This window comes from Phalacrocorax aristotelis, chromosome 2 (genome assembly GCF_949628215.1).
Source record: "Phalacrocorax aristotelis chromosome 2, bGulAri2.1, whole genome shotgun sequence".
Classification (NCBI taxonomy): domain Eukaryota; kingdom Metazoa; phylum Chordata; class Aves; order Suliformes; family Phalacrocoracidae; genus Phalacrocorax; species Phalacrocorax aristotelis.
The window spans coordinates 137697970-137716858 of NC_134277.1; the positions used below are offsets into that span (position 1 = coordinate 137697970).

The window sequence follows — 18889 nt, forward strand, 5'->3', positions numbered from 1 at the left end:
AGGGTTCCCGCTTGGGCTCACCCACTGCCCTGTGCAACGCTGCTTGCGACTGTGGGCTGCCCTCGGGCGTGCACCCCCCAGGGAGCGACCCCCTCTGAAAACACTTGTTTCCTTCCCACCTTGGCCAGTAACTTTGTTATGGGAAGCGACAGCCCTGCCACTGGAAGGAGGGAGAGGCCATGAAGCAGGGCACAGGTCAAGAAACAAAAGCAAATACTAGATGGGACCGCTGGTACCGGTCCTTCTCTCCCCAGCTGCATACGTGAAACGCTCTCCGGAAGGAGACGGAGAAGCACTGCTCAGACATGACTGGGTGGCACAGTAACTGCAGCCCCCGTGCACGGCGTGGAAACACGCACACACCCCCGGAGCCTGAGCGGCAGGAGGGGAACCCCCGTGCCCACCCCCCAGCCACAGCGGCAGCCGAGGTGCCCCTGCGCACAACCTTCAGCTGGAGCGGCAGGAGGGGGTACCGCTCCGTGCCTCCGTCTGCGGGCCGGGCTACCCCCGCGCACGCACGGGGAGCCGGGGCTGCAGGAGGGGCACCGCCGTGCACACGCGGGGAATCAGGGTGGGCGGCCGCGGTGGCAGAGACCCCCGTGCACACGGCGGGCTGGGCGGCGGGGCTATTCCCCTGCGTGGGCTCACACGCGGCACACCCGTGCACAGCCCCCCCCCCCCCCCCCACCGGAGCAGCAGGATGGGGTAACCCGAGCGCCCACAGCGCGGAGCCCGGCGCTGGACTGGGGCCGCACGGCACCCCCCCGACGGGAAAACCCCGGGTCCGCCCCGCGCCCCCGCCCCTGTCCCGGGAGGGAGCGGGGCCGCCCCGCCGGGGCCGTAGGGCAACAGGCGGGCGGGCGGGCGGCGCCGGGCGGCAACTTCCCGCAGCGCCGGCGAGCAAGTTGCGCTGCCGCGCAAGACGCGCCCGCCTCCGCACCTCGCCCGCGCAGCCGGTTGCGTGCCCGCGCCTGGGTGTGCGTGCGAGTGTGCGTGAGTGTGAGTGCGTGAGCGAGTGTGTGTGTGTGTGTGTGCGGGCGGGTGGGTGGGAGCGCCCGTGCGAGCGGCACCTGCCGAGGCCGGGCGGGTGCGGGGCGCGGGCGCGGGGCGCGGGGCGGCGGCGGGGGCCGGGCGGCTGCGGCGGGCCGGGGCAGGCGCCGGGTGCGGGGCCGGTGCCGGTGCGGGGCCGGTGTGCGTCCGCGCCCGCCGCCGCCGCCGCCGCTGCGCCCTCCCGGCTGCCAGTCCGCCCGGCTCCGGATCACGTGGCGGTTGCCGGAGGCAGAGACTAGAGAGGAGAGAAAAAAAAAAGCGCCTCATTCCTTCTTCCACCGCCATACTGTATTTTATAGTAACTCTCATTTTTATTCCTCCCTTTTACTCCCGCTCGGTGAGTACCTTTCCGCTGACATTCTTGTCCTCCTTTTTTTGTCCTGTTTTTTTTTTCTTCCTTTTGTTTTTTTTTGGTTTTTTTTTTCGGTTTTTTTTTTAATCTTTTTTTTTTTCTTCCTCTTTGATTATTGTTTAAATGGATTTGATCTTTTGCTGATGACAAGTTTTTTTTCCTAGCATGCGATGGTTACTAAACTGTGAGCAAAAGGTGCTGCTGGGGCCGGGAGTCACTGGGAATGAAAAATGATAATATTAATAATACAGACTTGCCAGTCCAGCAACAACTGATATACATTTAGTAGCTATATATCTATATATGCAACTGGTTTTGTTGTGGCACGGAAAAGCGATGTGAAATATGATGCTTATTTTTTAAAGATAAGAGAAAAGGCATGTTTCTAACTCTTTTTGCAGAGGATTTTCTCTGGTGTTGTTTTATTTTTATTTTTGGGTGTTTTTTAAGGGTTTCTTTTTTCGTAAAGAGATGGGAATTGCAAATGCATTTTACAGCAGTGTTTACACAGAGTTTGTAATCTTGCAATACTGGTGGAAGCCACAGAGCAAGATGTTAATTTTATTATTTTTGTTATTGTTTCTTTTTTGGTTTTTTTTGACAGTGCAATCAGCAGGGTTTTTTTTTTTTTCTTGTTTTTCAGTTTTTGATGCCTGTTTATAATGTGAAACTTTTCTTGCAGCATGTTACAGTTATAATTTTTACATACTTTTTTCCTCCTTAAAGATAACAAAGCAAATCAGAAAGCCAAAGAGATGATCCTTACTTTTGCACATTTTGCACCTTGACTTTTTTATTCTTTTGCCGGCAGTATTTTATGATGGTTATTGTTATCATGATGATGATGATGATGATGATGATAGATATATACATATATACAAATAAATACATTTTCAAATGATGGCAGTGGAAGGTTTTCCTGGAGAATGAAGTGCGGTTTGGTTTCCTTGTCAACGGAAGATGAAGTGAACAACTGAACATCTCCCCAGTGCAGGTACTTCATCTCCTTGTAGGCGTTTCCACGCTGTGTAAATTACATTGTGAGTTTTTTTTTTTTTTTTTAAAGAAATCTCTTTCCACCCCTAACTAAAGGTTTCTGTGCAATACACATGAGGACTGAACTAAATATCTCTGCCTCGTGATTGCTTGGATGTGTGCAAAATGTTGCACTAATTGAGCCTGGGTCGGTTAAGCTGAAGAGAGGTGGTTTATGTGCTGTGCTCTATAGAGGGGAAGGCAGCTGGGGAAAAAAAAAAATCCAGACACCCCCCCCCCACTCACACATACCCCCCTTCCCCTTTAAAAAAAACCCTAAACCCCCATCTGAAACTGGGTGAAACGTTGAGATCCTTGTTATGAGTACAAATACTTACAGGACTTTAGACAAAAACAATCCCCCCAGCTCTGTATTACGGTGACTTGTGTGTGTTTGTGCGTGTCTGTTTAAAAATTATCCATTAGAAAATAGCTGTGAGAGAAACAGCAAAGGAGGCTCCCTTGGAGAGCTGGCTTGCTGCCACATGAGGCATATTTTGTAGCCCTAAGGGCAGCAAAACCCTTATATCCAACTTCTGCTCCTCATATTAAAAAGGTGTAAACAAGGCAGCAGGTTGCCTCTTATGAATTTAATTCATTGGGATGGAGATTAATCAGAAGCAGATATTTGCTTGAAGGTGCTTCGTTTTGTTTTGATGATTATTAATGCCACTGGCTGACAGGGAATGGGAAACTGTTACTTTCCGTGACGGTCACTGAGAGTTCAGGATTGGAGAAAAAACTGTTACTTTTCATTGAGAGCACTTAAATGCTTAACAGAGGCTGCCCCTGATGTAGAGACAGGATATTGGTTCTCTAAAATACAATTTGGAAAGATTTTTCCAGATGACAGGTTTGGTTGGCTTTGTTTTTTGTTTCTGGTCCGTCGTCGTCATCCCGCCCCCCCCGCTCCCCCCCCCCCAAAAAAACCCCCAAATATCTAGTGCAATATTATGCCAGAGTTGAAGTGCTGAATACTTGGATATGCAGTGTTCTCTGTTGTTTACATTATGTGATGGTATTGCTTAATGTATTTTATACAAACAGCTTTTAGGGATCTATAACTGACTCTAAAGATATGCTGTGTGTTCAGGTGTGGAAACTAAAGTAAGTTACAGGGGCTATATTTCTTTTCTCACTGTGGTATAAGCCAAAAGAATTCATAGGACTAAAAAGGCATTTGGAAGTTTGAGGCTTCTAACGTTTCTATTTACAGTCTTGTAAGTTAAGAGCTTCCTTCAAAGTAGAAAGCATATATAAGAGTCTTCAGCATTCTCTCCTGTAATCAGTCATATTGAAAAACAGATAAATTCCTTTGTCTTTGTAGAAACATATCTATTATATATTTATGGGGACTTTTTTCAGCTTAAATGTAATAAAAATATTTAGCACATATTTATGCACGGCTTCTGCTCTGACATGATGGAATACTTTGGCAGTATATCGGTGTCAATAACCCATGTGTCTAAAAAACACTGTCAAGATATTTGCATGATAGATTATGATGACTCCTCCAAGATAGTTATGATCTGTTGGGTCAATACGCCACATTTTAAGAAGACTCAGTCTACTTATTTTTCATTATTTAATCTGAAATCAAGCGTTAAAATAAAAGAGTGATTGAAACTTTATATTCCACCCCTCTTTATTTTCATCCCTCTTTATTTTTAAACTAAATTTTTTCTTTAAATTATGTGGAACTGCCACTAAGCAAATATTTTTTTGATATTGCTAAAGCATTGAAATAAAGTAACTAAGCTAGCAGTTTCCAGAATCATATTCCTTTCATCCCTTCTTTTAGCATTGTAGGTGTGTTGTGTGAGTAATTTTGTACAGATAGTTGCTGACTGAAGATCTAATCCTGGTCACCTAGTCTTATCTTGAAGTCTGAGAAAGTAAGTTTTAGGAATGCACTATTTTCAGCACCCAGATTTCACCTACAAAACACCTGTTGTCCAAGTAGCATGGTAATTAACATATGTACATTTCATTTGCAGCAATCTGAGGTTGTATGATTTCATAGATATCAAACAGCCTAGGGATTTTAAAATAGGAATAACAGAGCTAATTTTGGAAGAGGATACCTCTACCTCCTGCAGTATGTGGGCACAGTAGGATTTGGGTTGGTGGAATTGATTCCAGCTTGGTGTTTCCATAGTTATGCTATGACTAATGCTGTTGAAAGCATGTTTGGAAAGCCACAGTTAATGTAAAAGACAGTTGTCCCTCTGTACTTTTGAGATTAATAAAAATTTTGGCTAAGAATTCCAACTTTGTTTCTACAAGTGATGATATAATTACATTTCTTATATTTAGTATGAGATGTATTTGTACTGCCCTAAGTCCTGAAAGTGATGAGTGTCCAGACTTAAATGGCTTCGTCTGTTTTTCTTTACAGCTGTTTTGTTTTTCAGGAGGGCTTAGGAATTTAAGATACCTTTATAAAGGTTTGTAAACTGAAAGCTTTGGAAAGCAAATTTTCTTTTCTTCCTCCACAAACTATCTATCATTAGCAGTACTTACTAGCAAATAAAAATGTGACAGGTGAACAGAAGTTACTAACTGTATAGTGCCCAGAGCGCTGACTCATAAATACATGTTTTAGCAGCTGTAGTGGCCTGAATCAGCAACAGAAGTGTATCTTCTCACATTTTTCTACATAGGAGGTAGGACTAAAGAGGCTGTGGAGTCATCAATTCTGGCTGTGATGCTAGGCTGGTCTTATTTTGTTCAGATTCAGCAACCTCGAGTTTACATTTAGCTGGGGCACCACTCCTAATGCACCTCTTTGAAGGCTGGCCAGAGCTTTACTCTTCAGGCTGTTAGAAACCTCATTCCTGTCCTAAATTTATTCTCAGGCAGTTCATGCTCCTTTATTTCTGTGCCAGTGCTGTCCCTAAACAGCAAGGTTCCTTCTCCATGTCTCTGCTCCTCTTCAGAGTATATTTCCAGAGAGCAATCACAGTCCCTTTTCACTCATGTTTGCTGGGCTTACTGGGGAGGGGTTCCTGATGGTTCTGACCCATGTGGGGTTGGGAAGGGATGCTGAGGCTGGCTCTGACCAAAGTCATGCTGCAGCAGAAGCAGGGCCGCTGCATTCAAATCCTCTTCTGTCCAAGCCGGTCCGTTCTGCTTTCAGCTGCAAACATGGCAGTCCGGTTTCTGGCTCTCATATCAGCCCGAATGTTTCTACCTGGAGCTATGCTGTGGACATGTCTTCTACTGGTGAAACAGGCTTTGCACCATGCGGACCTTCCTTCCCCTCTGCCTAACCAATCTGAATGTCTCTGGCTAGAATGTAACAGGAAAGGACTCTCAGGAATTTCTTCTGCAACACTCTGATTTTTAAACTCCCAAGAATCTTCTACATATTGTTTTAGTATTTTGTATTCATACCAGCCAGGGGAACCTGAATGTGCTTGAGCCAATGCTGTATCAGGGACTTTCTTCTGTCAGGAATAAAGGTGAAAGTTGTCTACAGTGTTTTTTAAAATATCTTTTCCTTATTAGCTTCTTCCCAGGGTGCGTATATCTTAGCTCTCTAGTCTTCTAAAGCGTCATTCTAAAAGCAGTTTATTTCTCTTTTACAGTGTAATTTTTTTCATATTTTCTTCATTCCCCACATTGTGCGTTTGGAAAGATAAAAATATAAAAAGGCTTAATAGTGCTTAAAGTGTAAGTTTGTAAAGACAGATAGGTCTGCCCTCAGATGAATGTTTTTAACTTCTCTTGGTTTTCCTAGAGGATGCAGTGCTCTGTCAAATTCTGGAGCTAAATCCTTTATGTTTTAAGTACTTACAGATTTTCTGACCAGAAGGCTAAAGATGACTATTTCCTGATGAAAAATTATGTTACCTATGATGCTGTCCACATAGTCATCCAGTTTGTAGCTTCCTTAAACTCAGGTCCAGACTGACAGAAGAAACCAAAATGCTACTTTTAAATGGTATGATTACAGTGTAACATTTTCACCTTTGTTAAGGTACCAATATTATTTTATGATCTTTAAACAATTACCAGAATGAAATGGCTTGAAGGTTATTGTTTTGCATATACACACATTAGAATAATTTGTACTATTTTTTTCCTTGTTTTTACTCTTTCCTATTTCAAAATGACACTCTAATCTCTAAAGCATGCTTAATCCTTCAGAGGCATTTATACTGCGATTTTGGAAGTATTTTCTAAGAAAGTTCATTTTTGCACAATGGAGTATGATTTTCTATCTCAATGAATCATCTGCCAACAATTAAAACAAATAATCAAGTAGACCTTCAAATTATTAAGTAAATCACAGGTTGCATAGCATGAATACAATTAATTTGTTTTTATCATTGTGATATTCTGGGATAAAAAGATAGATAGGTAGATGAATAGATAGAATCATATAGATGGATATTTTTAGAGATGTTTTTAGTGTGATAGAGAATTAACAGAAACCTTACATTAATTAATTATCCTTTAGAGCTTAACCAACAATTTTGTTTAAGATTGTACTTTTTAACTTTCCATGCGTAGTAAATTTATACACACCAATATTATCTACTGCCACTTGGCAAAACTACAGAGGTAAATTGCCTCGATGGTACTCCTCCATGTGCCACCCCAGCATCCAGCCCAGGCTCCTTGCGTGCGGGCTGGCCTGCCAGGATGTGAGGGCTCAACCATTCTGCAGTTGCATTTCAGTTTCAGGAACAGAGTTTTTTGCTCTGGTGTAGTTCCTCCATGGTTATGGTAGTAAACATAACAATTTATACTCTGACTTGGCTGGTAGAGGTTTGGAGAAACAGAGTAGATTTTATATGAGTGATGATAAACAGTGGGTATGAATATGGTGGAATATGAATGACAATCCCCAGGCTCTTTGTTTTTCCTTTGCACACTCATGAATCTTCCTCCCAGAACACCCAAACCTCTGACTAAAATTGGTTTACGTCAGTGGCCCTTCCCAGGTGGCCTTCTGATGTCTCCTGACTCTGCTGACGTGCAGTCTCTGAGCAACAAAGTGAATGTGAAGCTCTGGAAACAGCTGAGACTTTGCATGGGCAATTCTGTGGTCCTCTGAGAACTGCTTACAGTCCCTTGGACAGCCATAGCTTGTAAAAGACAATGCAGGCCATTATTCTTATTATTACTATTATTAATTTTATTGTTATTAATAGTACTATAATTATTTTTATATAATTTTAATAATAATAATAATAATAATAACAAGAAACCACAAGGGATCCAATTATAATTATTGGACCTTGATAATTATTAAATGACTTGGTGAAAGTCAGGTCCCAGTCTTTCAGCTGTGCCCCATACCAAAAGCCTTTATTTCAGCCTGCTCAGTCACATCAGTTGCTTTCGTCAAGGTCCTCCCTTGAGTCAGGCATGTACTTGTGTTGTGCAGGGTCAACAGAAAGGGGCTATCTGGCACAAATAAAATATTAATGGAATTCTTCACCTGACTGAAGCAAGGCTAAATTTGTTCTGTAGAAAAACATCGCACTAGCACTGTTCATTCAGTAAAAAGGTGTCTCCGTTTTTGCCAAGAGTTTTGAATAGCAGCTGAACAGCAGCTATGTCAAATAGATACAAGACACATCTTGTTAAATCGTGGTAACTTTACAATTTGGAAGAGCCACTGCACATGTATGCCTTGCATGCAGTATTTTTAGGCTGATTTAGGAACTGGAGTTTCAGTCTCGAAGAATTATATTTGCATGGTGCTGGCAATGCTGGTCCTTCTTTCTGTTTGGTTGTTTTATAACAGAGTTCATAAGTACTAAAATGTTTGCACTGTCCTAGGCATCCTCTTTATTAGAGCAATATGAATGAATAAAATGGAAAAAAAATAAAATGCATTAATGTAACAAAGGTAGTTTGCATTTTTGCACACTGGGCCTGCGCTCAAGGGTTACTGAGTGCTAACAGCTCTTCTTGTGGGTAGAGGGAGTTAGAGTAACTCACTGACTTTTTACAGTGAAACACTGTGCTTTTAGTAATTGTAGCATCATGCTTCTGAGCTTGATCAGTAATGCAGAGTTACTTTTTATAAAAGAAAAGAAATTCTACCTAGTTGCAATATTTTATCAAAAGATCCTTCACCCAATAAATATAAGGATAGAAGTTATATAACATTTAAAAATGTGCTGTGCAAACTGTCACGCAGTGTCTATGAAATAGACACCCTGAAGGTATAATTAAAACAAAGCTTCCTGTTTGGGTACCTATAAAAAGGATTAATTATACTGTGTTCTAAGTAACAAAAATATCAGTGCTGTTATCTCATTTCACGTCTTGTTTTTGCTACTGATTTCAGAGGCTAAAACCCAACACTTGAGATGTTGCACAGTAGGTCAGTTTTCTAATATACTTACTACTGTATAAACTCATAACCTTTCTTTTTCTTCCTGCATATACAACTTCCAGTTAAATGGGAATTCTGTAAATGGGACAACTGCAAGGTTGGCTCTGAAGAGGTTAGCATCTTCTAGTTGTGCACTTGTAAGTTGTAGACAATTAATGTACATTATGCACAATGAAAAGAGAAACTACATTTAAACTTTGATGTTATGTCACTTTTGCTTTAGGGGGTTAGTTCATCAGGTCATTGATGCTATTTTTATTATTTATTATTTTATGAAAAAAGCATACTGTGTTACCATTCATCAGCATGTGCCCTGCTCTGGTGGGTGATGTATGAACAGAAAGGTGCAGAATTAAACCCTGGTCCTATTAAAATCAGAATACATATGCTGGTCAAAATTTCCTGGCTAAACATTTTTTTTCTGTAGATATTTGATAAAGTGATTTGCGCAAAAGGCTCGATTCATCTCACTTAACCTTGCTGTTTAAAAAAATAGGTTTTCAGAGCTATGCTAGTCATCATTTTAAGCATCTCAAAGTTAGTTATTGAAGTCTAACACAGTTGCTCAAGGCTTTGAAGTCAATGGAGATATATACACACCTCCAGAGAATTACAGATTACATCCCAAGAGAGGCATCTATGAATAGCTGAGATGAACAACCTTCCTAAAACGCCTCTCTCTTTTCACTGATGAGAGACAACCTAGATGGGACATTTAAACTTTATTCTTTTTGATGGATGAAGTTACAGTAGATGAATCTCATGCTTTCACCCGCTCCCCATCTGTCAAAATGCTAATTTCTTAATGAAACATTTGGTTGAAAACTTATTTTTTGGCCACTAGAATCTTCATGGCTTTAATTTTTTACTTGAATTTATTTTCAACACTTTGAATCAGTTCTGGACTATGAAAAAATTCCCAAAGATTTCTGTTGGGGCCAAGATTTCACACCTTTTTCCCATTGCTTCACCGAGCTTTCTGACTGTTTATAACGTAATCCTACAACCTGACCCTTCAATGAGTTCCCTTCACAGAGTCCTATTCTAAAACCCAGGGACTTGAGCTATTGGGTACAATCACAGACCTCACTTGAGAAACCTTTTATAATAATTGAAAGATAAGGATTATGTGGGTGGCAATGGAATCAGCTACTTGCAATTTGCACATGTATATGAATGTAGATATATAGTCACACTGTTAAAAAATCATTAGCAGATCAACACACAGCAGAAGACTTGAATTTGAAAGTTCTAGATGGCTCTGAAGAAGTCTTTTTAAAATATAAAAAAGCAAAAAAAATAGTTTGTGAACTGAGGTGATGCAGGCAACATAGGTTAAATATTTAGCTATTGATGGCGAACCGGTAATATCCTCATGTACATGGTTGTTATAAAAGATTCCAGTAAAACATGTATTTTTGAATATCCAGACAGATTTTATTTTTCCCTGTCTCAGGTAATTTTCTAGAGAAGATTAGAATTTTATAAGACTAAGTGTTAACCTTCATATAAATCAGCTCTTAGACAAAGTTTATTACGGTTACTTGCTTTAGATCCGTCCCAAGTCATTGTGAGTAGCGGGATGCAAAAGCACTGGCCAATTTGTGCCACTGCCCAGTGGCATCATGATATCATTATGGCATCTTCTTTTTCCACAAATTATGAATTCTGCTATTTCTTTCAATATGTGTTTGGGCTTTCTGTAAGATTTTGTATACATGCTGAAATATGTGAACACAGTGTACATGTTTCCACCATAGGGTTTGTCTTATTCTCACAGTGGCATTATCTGAGTGCCTGTGCAAATGTTGTTAAGCTGCTCGCACAGGCCACGTTTTTCACTGACAGCGTAGTATGAAAATGAACAAAAGCTGAATCCAAATTAGAAATTAACTGTATGGTATAATAGGAATAAGCGCAGAACTCAGCATAGTAAGAGTTAGTTGCCCATATACCATAGTGTTACTACCATGATAAAGTAAGATGCAGCTGTGAGCTCTAACAGCCACATTACAATGGTTTGTACAGATTCAGAAATCTTATGGACTTGTCAGAATTGAGAAGAGGAGTTAAAATGTTGGAGATCTCAGCACTTTGAAATAACTGTTTCAAATAAGTGCAGTAATATGCTCTGGGGACTATACACTGTTAGCTGCAGCTACTCTGTCATGTTATACACTTCACCATCTCTTGGTCTTCATCTTAGTTCCTCACGATGTATCTATATTTCTACCTTAGGTTTTTGTAATGTCCCTCAAAAATACATTGTCTGAGCAGTATTCACATAAAACAGATTTACAAGGTTAAACCTTTTGCTGACTTCCTGAAGTCTTTGACTCTATTCCCTGTGTAATTTATGCGCCATAATGCTTCCTTTTTCACTCATGCGTCTCAGCTCAGTTAGGAGCACAGAGTTGTCATGGGAATATAAAGGTCTCATGACCATAGATTGTCAGGACATAGGTGAGCACAACTGAATTTCTCAATGAGAGTAGGGCATATAAACCAAGCTCTGCTATTTGCCGTCACTGGGTCTAACTCTGCCAGCTGCTCTGGGTGAGTAGATGGTCCAGGGACCCTGAATGAGAAACACGTGTTGAGGGACATACTTGTGAAAGGAGAGATTACGAGAAAAATAATTACAGTTTCATTTAAGGAAATGAGATATTTCAGGAATGCCACTTTTTTTTTTTTTTTGTGATGCACCAGTTAGCATCCTATATAGTGTGACATTTTGTCTCAGAAATTTTAAAATGGGTTCAGAAATTCTTGATACTTTGTCACAGATATTAATGAATGTTGTAAATATTCATCATAATCAGAATAAGACTGACTTCTTTTCACTTTCTGATATTTTAAGATCAAAATCAGCCCTGCCATAGAGGCCTGTGTCACACTGGTCTGCAGTGACAAACAGAGAAAAGTACATTTTAAAATGTTGGGTGTGTTCATTTGACTTTCTGGATCCTTTTTATCTTCTATTTGTAATGTTTTTTTTATTTCAGACTTGCTGGACCTTCCCTCCTGCTCTGGACCTCTCCCCTGGCGTCGGCACAGATCAGAAGGATGAAACAAAAGGAAGCAATAGGAGAGGGCTGGAAGTGGGGAGAGGATTAGAGAGAGAAGGAGGAGAGGCAGCAATAGAAATGGATAAAAAAAATCCCCAGCAGTTCAGTTAAGGGTCCAGACAATGAGGATGTTTGCAGTCCCTGCTCTTCCTCACCTTCCCCTCAGGTTCAGGCATCGCTTCTCCTCCACCACCTTAGCTTTCATCAGTACTGCAGATATTTCACTAGTCATTTCCACTTTCTACTAAATAATGAAACCAGAACAATTAAAGTCTTGCAAACAATAAAACATAGCCCTCTCCTCACAAATTATAAGATTACACTATTCATGTAAATAGTTCTTGAAGTAGGGTTATTTTCCTCCTAGCAGAGTAGACTTACATGTTTAACTGTGAAAGTATGGAATGGTTTTGTACTTCATGAGTGAGACAAAAACCAAAAGATTAGGTTTCTCATTCCTTTTATACCCAAGGTGAGCCCTTTAAATCAGCATGCACATGACTCTGTGTTTCAGTTTTATTCATCTAGATCCCAAAGCAGAGTTTTTACTGGTCTTTTTTTACTTACTTATTTTTTACTTCCCCTTCTTTCAAAGCTTTACTTCCAGGAGTCCTTCTTACTCCTCCTCATCTTAGTAAGAACATAAATGAAAAACTATTCCTAATTCTTTCAGTTAGTTTGAAATTTGCAGTGTGTTATTCAGCTTTGTAGGCCAAATACTCCCACCAGACTAAAAAAATGTACTCTGATTTTTTGCTCTGCAGTGTGACTGTCAGACAGACAAGAAATAGGGACGCCACTACTCAGTGCTGGTCCGGCACTTGGCTGGGTCCCAGCATCTGGCCTTTCTTCCCAGCCGGAGGGCCAGCCACTGTGAAGGTGAAGGAGTGCTTGCATTAAAAGGACTCTTTGGCCAGACCTCTTTTCATTCCTTATATGTACCTGCCTCCTCACATCCATTTCCACCAGGAATCCCTTCTACCTGACAAAGTTGATTTGGGAGTGTTAATAGAAAGGGTAGATTCAGTAATTGGTCTTTCTAAGAAGGTATTTTGTAAATCTAGAGCTTAAATTGGTCCTATGGCTCCCCTATACCAATCTGCCTGGTATAAAAAAGCCAAAGGGTAGCCACTGAGCCAATAGATAACAAAACCCAATTGCAAATTTGCAGACTTAATTCTTTGAATGGCAAATGCTAAGAATTCCCAATAGCTTATTATATGCTATAATCAATTATGTTAATTGAGTGAAGAAAGGTGTTAGATTTCAACAGATTCCAGATGGAGCACGTATTCATTACAGCTGCTGGTGGAACAGGTCCAGAGCAGAACAATCAGGTCCAAAAGACTGAAATAAATTTTGTATCCTAAAGAGTTTTTAAAAAAGTACTATAGACAAAATTGTTAGGTATTGTGCATATCTAAACACAATAAGTGAAATGCAAACAGGCTATTAAATAAAAATAGAGTCCATAAAACTGCAAGAAAATGATGACTTCTTTCAGGGGTTTTATATTTAAGGATATGTTATATTTTATTAACATTTAGGAGAACTTAATTTTGCATTTTCTGAAAAGATGCACTGTAAACTGATGAAACTGTCTGTTGCCTCATTACCTGACTAGAAACTTTAAATTTCATTTTAAATTTCAGTTTAAATTGAAGTCTGCCTCATGTATTGTTCGTACAGTTTGTTTAGATTTTGATTATTTGTGCCCAATTTATCTGAGTCACTTGAAAAGTAGGTTTCTGATTTCAGCAGGGTACTCAGAGCCCCTGAACTTGGTACTTCAGGTCTCTGGGTGTTCTCTATGAAAAGCAGGCACCTTGAAGGAGCTCTTTGGGACAACTTAGTGAGGTAACCCAGATTCCCCGCAGAACCATACTGAGGGCTGTGGCTGCCCTACAGGATGAAGAGATGCTCCTTCATGTACCAGGACATGCTTGGCAGGGAGCATGTCCATCCCCCTGCTTGAACCAGGGAACTGCTTTTGGCATATCCCTCCCCTAGGGTTTGTTAAATGAGGGAGGGTTCACAGAGGATTTCCCTGGGCCTTCAGGAACTTATGGCCTGAGGTGGAGCTTATATTTTTTAAGGCAGGTAACACTGGTGCAGGCAATCTGCATACCTCTTTGAGATTTAGTCTATGTTTTTCAGCCTTAAGTGTCATTTAAGGTCAATTAAAGGAAGCCTACCTTAACTTTAGGTAACTTTAGCTGACAATACAACAGAACTTATGCAATTTGAAATTTGCCCTCATCTGCTGTTGAAATGTGATGCAATGCATCCCATGCTTCAGAATTCAGAGTCATTTGCAGAAGGGAGAAATCTGACTTTCTTGCTCCTGTAAGTAGATATTTTGAAGCCATTGGTGTCGGTGAGGTCAGTAAGACTGCCCATACAAGTAAGATGAAGAAAGAGCTGTGGAAACAGATCTGAAGCAAATATTTTTCAAATCAAGGGTGGAGCGATCATGACTTCCTTAGACTGACTCGAATCCTTTGCCTTTTCTCAGTCCTACCATCCTATCATCTCTGGCACTAATATTCTATATTTTAACTTACTTTGTAGTTTGCTTTGCAACTTTTATCTTCTTCAGAGTGCGACAAAATAATTTCATATAGCAATTGCCATTTCACTTCAAAATGTAACTAGATTATAATCCATAATCATCAATTTCTTTTATGACCAGCTGTTTGCTATTATGTTTTACAGCCTTGCGGTGCATTAGTAAAGTATCTTTAGAAAAGTGGAATAATAGAGCTGGCCCCTTTGAAGCTAGGGACTTCCTAATGAAAACTTTGAAAGCTTTGATCCATTCCTGAAAGGGAATCCTGAAATTGCTCTTTATACATCCTGAAAGTGCTCTTTATACATATTTATAATCTGCCTCTTCCATATTAAATACTTTGTGACCTCTGGAATGTGGTATAAAATGTATCTCATGGTACTGGATGTTACAGGTAAGTTTTAAAATAAATTACATTAGTCTTCTGGTATTTGACTTCATCCATGAAATTCAAAGCAAGATTTCAAAATTGTGGTACGTCACTCAGCAGGTTCTGCTCACACAGAGCAACAAGCATACGTACTTTTGAAAGTCAAGAGAATTTTGGCGATCTCTACTAAACACAGGGTTGAAGGCCTAACCTCAGCATCTTTATGGAAGATCTACTGTGTGTAGAATGTGGGTTACTCTATGCAACGGCAATCGCTATTTAGCCTAGAAAACAGAATTGTGGTGGAAACAAGGCTGAATGAAAGCTACCATCATCATCAATAAGATACTTCATATATGAAAGATATTTTAAGTAAATATGCCAAGGACAAGGTATACAAGTACGCTTTGAACATACTCCCCATCTTGCAATTAAGTCTGTAACAACTTTGCTATTGATTTCATTGGGAGCAAGATCAGGCTTCTGTTTTCAATATAATAAGCTGTGTTTCTGATATAAATGTGGAACGGGGTATTAACAGAACAGACAGTCTGGTACTTGTTGAATCAGGGGTGCTGAAGGGGGCATAATAAAAATCTGATTTAATATAAAAAATACAATCTTGTTTTTCCTAGTAAATAAATTGGTATATATTTTTTCTAGTATACTAAAAGCAAAAAAGAGCTGATGTAGTGAGTCAACCTGAAGGTCCAGCTAGCTCATTATTCTGTTTCTGCAGGTAGTAAAGAATAAGGAAAAAGTTGTGTTCTTGCAGGAGGCTACTTTCTAGTAAAATATGGGGAATACCAGAATAATAATGCAAGAATAAACTATACTGGCCTATAGTTTATTTATAGTTTATTTTATAGTTTATCAATATTAACAAATTAATATGGAAATTGATACCTTGCACAATTAGATACATATTAGGACAGACCACACTATCTTACCAAAAAAGTAAATATGGCATCTGGTAATGATCGTACTGATTAACAGCAACTCCATATTCTGTAGGAAAACAGAGTCTTAAAATATACTGCAGAAAGTATGCTTAAAGCAGAAACATCTTTAAAATTATAAAAATAATTAATTAATCATTTGATATATATTTGCAAGGTGATTAAGTAGGAATACATTATTAGATTAGTATTGCAGCTCAGCTTAAACTCTTGAAGTAATTTCAAATGACAGGAGTTTGTAATTTCCTAAATTCTGGCATCTCCTAACTTCGTATTCCTTGACTTTGCTGACCTACTTATATTTTTTCAATATAATGTTTTTTAAGCGTGTATGTATACGATCTATGTTTACTATACTGAGGAAGATTACATGTCTAGACACATTTATTTGAAATTTCATTATGAAATATGTATCAATGATAGCATAAAAAGACAGTTATTTATGAAAATTTTTTTGGAGCATTGCCTTGTAGCTTCTTACTGAAGCTATAAATTTGAAAGTTTCCCATATTTTCTACTTGCACTATTGTATGAGGAAGTAAAATAGTTAGACTGTAAGGCAGAAGCATGCTTTAATGAACAGAGCAGACTGCTGAAGCTTGGTCGTATCTGTATCCCAGCAGAAACTCTGGGATGAAGTCCTCCAGCTTTTGTGCACTTCAGCTTCCCATATGCGCTCACCTACTTACATTTAGAACAGTAACATTTCTTTAAGGACTTACTCTATTAGTCAGATTTCATCTAAGAATTTCAAAGCCTTTATGCTTTACAAATGCTTATCATTTAAGTAATGATAACATAAGAAAACCGTTATTGATTTGTGTTGCCAAAGCGCGTAGGAACCCAGCTATGAAACAAGACTAGCAGCTTATTAAAAAAATAGAGGGTGAGCTTCAGCCTCAAAAACACATGATTCATATGCAGCTTGCAACCCACCATGAGTGCTCAGGATTCTGCAGTAAAGTGTGTATTCAATAATAACAATTATTTTTTCAAAATAATGCACACAGTATAAATATTTCAATGCTTTTCAATGTGAAATCATCTGAAGTACTTGCATGCATTACCTCTATGAACTCATTCAGTCACAGCCTCTCACTAGCAGTATATTGAAAATATAATTAGTGAAAATATCCTTATCCATTTCAAAATATTATTTCTTACTATTAGCAATCTTTCTTTCATGCTATATATTTTGTATATAAGCCTTTTGTTTTACTTGAGATATGGTATCGTTGTCCTTGTATCCTTTCTATAAGTCCCTGGATAGTTCTTTCACTTGGAGATTTTTTTTTTTGTTACTATCTTTCTCAACACCTTTTAACACAGCTCAACCTAAAAAAAAGAGAAAAAAAAAGAAAAAAAAAGATAAAAAAGAGTCTTTATTAATAGAATGGTAACAGCATATTTCAGAGCAGATGGAGCAGAAAGAGACATCAAAGGCAAGTTAACAAATAGTGAAATTATCACAGCAAAATCTTCAGAAAAAATCCTACAGCCATTTTGTAGACAAAATTTTGAAAAGACATGCAGCTAATTTTGATTTTTAAATAAGCTGACTTTCATGGAAGTAGTTATGTTCCTTCATTTAACATATAGGATATATATAAAACAGATATCCTATATCGTGCATGATCTTATCTTGTATGATATATGGTGTAAGATAAGATGTAAATTTCTGTTTATTTAAAACAGAGAGAGTCAATTTAGTTTTTTCCAGCATGGTATATTAGACCAAAACTGAATCATTAAAAAGGAAGACAGTTGTTTTCAAAAGCAAGACTAAAAGAAGTAATTTCCTTTCAGTGAAACCAAATTCTAGTTGATATGAATTCATGGAAAGGTACTGCAAGAGCTAATAGTCTGGCTTAAACACATAGTTTCATTTGTGTGGGGCTTTTGGCTTTGATTAGGATTCCCCTTGGTTGTGCAGGAACTCGCTCCAGAGGTAAGGACTTCTGCCAACCACTAAACACACACGTCTTTTAAGGTTTCATATTGTAAGTTCATACTTTACATGATCACATAATTAAATATGATTAAATCCTACAACTCACAAGTTTTTTCTAGGAAGAATGTATAGGTATTTTGTGGACAAAAATGACTATGCAGTTGAAATGCAAGTGTTGCATCTTGAGGGAAAGTTTGCTTCATTGTACCTTATCCTGCAATACTCTATTGAAAATTGTTGTAGTACCAAATAAGATAAAGCATTATTTCTTATAAATCAGTATTGATGTTTTCTGTAGCCAGATTCTCATCCAATTACTGAAGTCAGACTTAACTAGCTAGTAAGATTTTTTGAGATTCTAGGTTCAACTGTCTACTATAGAAGGACATCTACGATCGCCAGATTGTGGCATCCAAAATTGTATGTCAGGCATAGCCAAAATTTCATAATATTTAGGGTGCAGTTTAAAATGATATCTTGTTGCAAAATAAAATGTCAGGATTCTGTACATTTTTTTCCATAAAGGCTTGAAGGAATATTGCCATCATCTGTCTTTTTATCAATGTAAACCACTTGTCCTTTGCCAAATCTCAAAACAAGGAATTTTCCCCATCTCACTATAAAGACAGTTTATAAATTAGAGTATTTTGGATTGTGGTGATATTGTGTGATAATGTATAGAAAAGGGTTGTCATTTAAATCAGTGATTTTCATAAAGATGTTACAAAAAAGAAAAATAATATATGGGGTTACATAGATTCTTTTTGGTCTTCGATAATATTCCTAATTGAACTGATTATTTTTATGAAGTCACATTTATTCAGAAAAATTATCAATAAGAAATTTTCAATTTTCTTGTACACAGCAGAAGGCAGGCAATGGGAGAGGTCTTTGTCACTCAGTTTCTCGTCTCCTTTTAGACAACATTTCTCCCAAAAGTCTTTTCCTTAGCCTTTGTTTCTGAGGACACATCTACAGAGCAGACACGTGTGTGATCCCTCTGCCCACCCCAGCTTCAATGTCTCTAAGATGTTGTAGAGTTTATGTGACTTTCAGAAGACTCTGGGTTTACTTTATTATGTCAAAGTCAGTGCTGGGTTAGTGTGGCCTCAAATCCACAGCTCAAACTTCTCTTTTCATTTCAGTCCTCTCTAAAATCTCCCACCTGAACAAGTGT

At 39.0% G+C, this 18889-nt stretch overlaps 1 protein-coding gene across 2 annotated transcripts in view; it reads left to right on the forward strand.

Moving 5' to 3' along the window:
- Nucleotides 1-1222: 1222 nt before the first annotated feature.
- The window catches only part of RALYL (RALY RNA binding protein like), a 396442-nt gene continuing 378775 nt past the window's right edge, over nucleotides 1223-18889 (forward strand). For both annotated transcript variants that reach the window (XM_075085317.1, XM_075085316.1), the window contains exons 1-2: nucleotides 1223-1387; nucleotides 2310-2396. The gene's annotated coding sequence lies outside the window, so the exon portion shown is untranslated. The remainder of the gene's footprint in view (nucleotides 1388-2309; nucleotides 2397-18889) is intronic.